Raw genomic sequence first — 4,574 nt, forward strand, 5'->3', positions numbered from 1 at the left:
ATAGAATGTAGGCTTTCTGCCACAGTAGGCATTCCCAGTTAATTTTATGATCTTCATTTCCCATTATTTCAAATAGCAAGACCATGAATACACAGGCTTCCCTTGGTCAACCCAAATACAATGCTTCCGTTTTATTTTATTTTTTATATTTTTGAGATGGAGTCTCACTCTGTCACCAGGTTGGAGCGCAATGGCTCGATCTTGGCTCACTGCAACTTCTGCCTCCCGGGTTCAAGTGATTCTCCTGTCTCAGCCTCCCGAGTAGCTGGGGTTACAGGCACCCACCACCACACTCAGCTAATTTTTTTGTATTTTTAGTAGAGAGGAGGTTTCACCGGAGCTGCGGTGGCTCGGGCCAGTTGTCCTGGCGCTTGAGGAGGCGAGGCTATGTTTTCAGGGCCAACCTGGGCAACATAAGAACCTGTCATTCATTAAAAAAAAAAAAAGGGGGGCAAGAGGAGGTTTCACCATGTTGGCCAGGATGGTCTTGATCTCCTGACCTTGTGATCTGCCTGCCTCAGCCTCCCAAAGGGTTGGGATTACAGGCATGAGCCAACGCGCCTGGCCCTGGAATGCAGTGGCTCAATCTCGGCTCACTGCAACATCCACCTCCCGGGTTCAAGTGATTCCCCTGCCTCAGCCTCCCGAGTAGCTGCGACTACAGGCGTACATCACCACGCCTGGCTAGTTTTTTGTATTTTAGTAGAGATGGGGTTTCACTGTGTTGGCCAGGACAGTCTCTATCTCCTAAGACCTCCCAAAGTGCTAGAATTACAGGTGTGAGCCACCGCGCCCAGCTTAATATCCTTTTTTTTTTTTTTAGATATGGGGTCTCAATATAATGCCCAGCCTGGACTAGAACTCTAGGGCTCAAGTGGTCCTCCTGCTTCAGCCTCCGAGTATAGTATAGTATTTTAAAAACGCGTATTTTAAGATTTTGTGGTTTTCAGCTGGCATTGGGTCAAGAAAAAAAAAGATTTTAAATATTTTATGAAAGCAGCATTATATTACTTTTATGTTATTTATTATTCTTTATTTTTTTCGAGACAGAGTCTCGCTCTATTGCCCAGGCTGGAGGGCAGTGGTACAATCTTGGCTCACTGCAACCTCCGCCTCCTGGGTTTAAGCAATTCTATTGCCTCAGCCTCCCAAGTTGCTGGGATTACAGGTGCACACCACCATGCCTGGCTAATTTTTGTATTTTTTTTTTTTTTTTTTTTTTTTTGAGATGCAGTTTCACTCGTTACCCAGGCTGGAGTGCAATGGCGCGATCTCGGCTCACTGTAACCTCCCCCTCCTGGGTTCAGGCAATTGTCCTGCCTCAGCCTCCTGAGTAGCTGGGATTACAGGCACGCGCCACCATGCCCAGCTAATTTTTTGTATTAGTAGAGATGGGGTTTCACCATGTTGACCAGGATGGTCTCGATCTCTTGACCTCGTGATCCACCCGCCTCGCCCTCCCAAAGTGCTGGGATTACAGGCGTGAGCCACCGTGCCCGGCCTTAATTTTTGTATTTTTATTTTTATTTTATGTTTATGTATTTTTTTTTTTTTGAGATGGAGTTTCGTTTTTGTAGCCCAGGCTGGAGTGCAATGACATGATCTCAGCTCACTGCACCCTCCACCTCCTGGGTTCAAGCAATTCTCCTGCCTCAGCCTCCTGAGTAACTGGGGCTACAGGTGCTTGCCACCACACCCAGATAATTTTTGTATTTTTTTTTTTTTTTTGGAGACAGAGTATCACTCTGTTGCCAGGCACCAGGCTGGAGTGCAGTGGCACGATCTCAGCTCACTGCAACCTCTGCTTCCCAGGTTCAAGCAATTCCCCTGCCTCAGCCTCCCGAGTAGCTGGGACTACAGGTGCATGCCACCACGCCCAGCTAATTTTTATATTTTTAGTAGAGACAGGGTTTCACCATGTTGGCCAGGATGGTTTCAATCTCTTGACCTCGTGATCTGCCCGCCTCAGCCTCCCAAAGTGCTGGGATTACAGGCGTGAGCCACCGCGCCCAGCCAATTTTTGTATTTTTTTAGTAGAGACGGGGTTTCACCTGTTGGCCAGGTTGATCTTGAACTCCTGACCTCAGGTGATCCACCAGCGTCGGCCTCCGAAGGTGCTGGGATTACAAGTGTGAGCCACTGTACTTGGCCATTTTTTTTTTTTTGAAGGAAATTTTGTATTGTTTTGATTATTTTTATGTACAGAAAACTCAACAGTGTACATTTAACCCAGTTTCGTGGCAAGTTCTTTAGCCTTTGCCTTTTCAAGCTTGGCGATGCGAGCCACAGACTTGGGACCCAGGACATTGCCTCCCCAGTGACGGCGGATCTCATCATATCTGTCATTGTAATTGGTGTGGATAGCTTCCACTAGCTTAGCCAAAGCACCTTTGTCTTCCGAGTTAACGTGTGTGAAGGCAACAGTGGTGCAGGTCTTCCTGTGGACTAGAGTCCCAGTCTTGCCTTCCCCTTGATAATGCAGTAAGGGACTCCCATTTTACGACACAGGGCAGGCAAGAAGACAACCAGCTCAATGGGATCCACGTCGTGCGCAGTCACCACCAGCTGAGCTTTCTTGTTCTCCACCAAGGTGGTGACGGTGTTAACTCCTGCTCCAAGGACAGGTGGTCTCTTAGTGGGGATGTCCCCTTTGCCAGCCGCTTTCTTCTTGGCCCAGGCCAACAGCCTCTGCTTCTTGTTTTGCTTTGTCTCTGGTCTGTACTTGTGGGCCAGCTTAAGCAGCTGAGTAGCTGTTTGGCGGTCCAGGGCCTGGGTGAACTGGTTAATTGCAGGAGGCACTTTCAGCTGCTTATAGAGGATGGCTCTCTGCCGCTGCAACCTGATATAGCGGGGCCATTTCACAAAGCGGGTGAGGTCTCTTTTGGGCTGGATGTCCTGTCTAATGCCAAAATTTTTAGGCCTTTTCTCAAACAGGGGATTCACCACTTTCTTAGCCTCCTGCTTCTTCACGACAGTAGGGACCAGAGCCACCTCCTTCCCCTTGGCCTTCTTTTCTTTCGGCATCTTGGCGGCGGGAAGAGAGAGCAGCCACTTTTTTTAATATATAGACAAGGTATCACTCTGTTGTCCAGGGTGGAGTGCAGTGGTACCATCATGGCTCACTGCAGCCTCAACCTCCCAGGGCTCAGGTGATCTTCCTACCTCCACTTCCTGAGTAGCTGAGACCACAGGCCACCACACCTGGCTAATTTTTGTATTTTTTGTGCAGATGGGGTTTCACCATGTTGCCCAGGCTGGTCTCGAACTCCTGACCTCAAGTGATCCACTCACTTAATAACCATGCTTCATAAAAAAATCTGTATATGTGTATGGGGGGGCCACTTGACAGAGTGAGACAAAAATTAAGTATAAAAGAGTGGTGGAATTAAGATTTGAAATAGGGTATTCTAGGCCAGGCGTGGTGAGTAACACCTGTAATCCCAGCACTTTGGGAGGCCGAGGCAGGCGGATCATGAGGTCAAGAGATCAAAACCATCCTGGCCAACATGGTGAAATCCTGTCTCTACTAAAATTATAAAAATTAGCTGGGTATGGTGACAGGTGCCTGTAGTCACAGCTACTTGGGAGGCTGAGGCAGGAGAATTGCTTGAACCTGGGAGGTGGAGGTTGCAGTGAGCCGAGATTGAGCCACTGCACTCCAGCCTGAGCGAGACTCTGTCTCAAAAAAAAAAAGAGTAGTGTATTCCAACTTTCTCTCCATTTAATCATTCTCCAAAACAGCTTAATACAAAAATATTTTAATGAGATATGTATTTTATCAGATTAAAGATGAGGTAAAAAATTATAGTTGAAAGAGTTCATTTAGGTCAAATTGTATAGATCAGGACTATTTCCAAGTGCAGCTAACTAAAACAGCCACAGATAGTTGTTTTTCCTTTTTTTTTTGAGACGGAGTCTTGCCCTGTTGCCAGGCTGGAGTGCGGTGGTGTGGTCTCGGCTCACTGCTAACAAAATTACCTCCCCCCCTTTTTTTTTCTGAGATAGTGTCTCTCTCTGTTGTCAAAGATAGAGTGCAGTGGTACAATCACGACTCACTAAAGCCTCAACCTCCTGGGTTCAAGCAAACCTCCCATCTCAGCCTCCGAAATAGCTCAGACCATAAATACACACCACCATGCCCAGCTAACTTTTAAATTTTTTTGTGGAGATGAGATAAAGCTATTAATATGTTGCCCAGCTGGTCTCAAACTCCTGCACTCAAGCAATCCTTCCACCTCAGCCTCCCAAAGTGTTGAGATTATAGGTGCAAGCCTAAAATTGCACCTTTTTTTTGAGACGGAGTTTCACTCTGTTGCCAGGCTGGAGTATGGTGGAATGATCTTGGCTCACTGCAACCTCCACCTCCCAGGTTCAAGCAATTTTCCTGCCTCAGCCTTCCAAGTAGCTGGGGCTACAGGAGCGTGCCACCACATCCAGCTAATTTTGTATTTTTAGTAGAGACAGGGTTTCACCATGTTGGTCAGGATGGTCTCGATTTCTTGACCTCTTCATCTGTCCACCTCGGCCTCCCAAAGTGCTGGGATTACAGGCATGAGCCACAATGCCCAGCCACA

The 4,574-nt window shown here is 47.4% G+C and overlaps 1 pseudogene; it reads right to left on the minus strand.

The window, feature by feature from the left end:
- Nucleotides 1-2,199: 2,199 nt before the first annotated feature.
- On the minus strand, nt 2,200-3,119 carry LOC105731707 (large ribosomal subunit protein eL8-like; annotated as a pseudogene).
- Between the last annotated feature and the right edge of the window lie 1,455 nt (nt 3,120-4,574).

The sequence above is a fragment of the Aotus nancymaae genome, unplaced genomic scaffold (assembly GCF_030222135.1).
Source record: "Aotus nancymaae isolate 86718 unplaced genomic scaffold, 86718_ANA_hifiasm-v0.15.2.pri h1tg000053l, whole genome shotgun sequence".
Classification (NCBI taxonomy): domain Eukaryota; kingdom Metazoa; phylum Chordata; class Mammalia; order Primates; family Aotidae; genus Aotus; species Aotus nancymaae.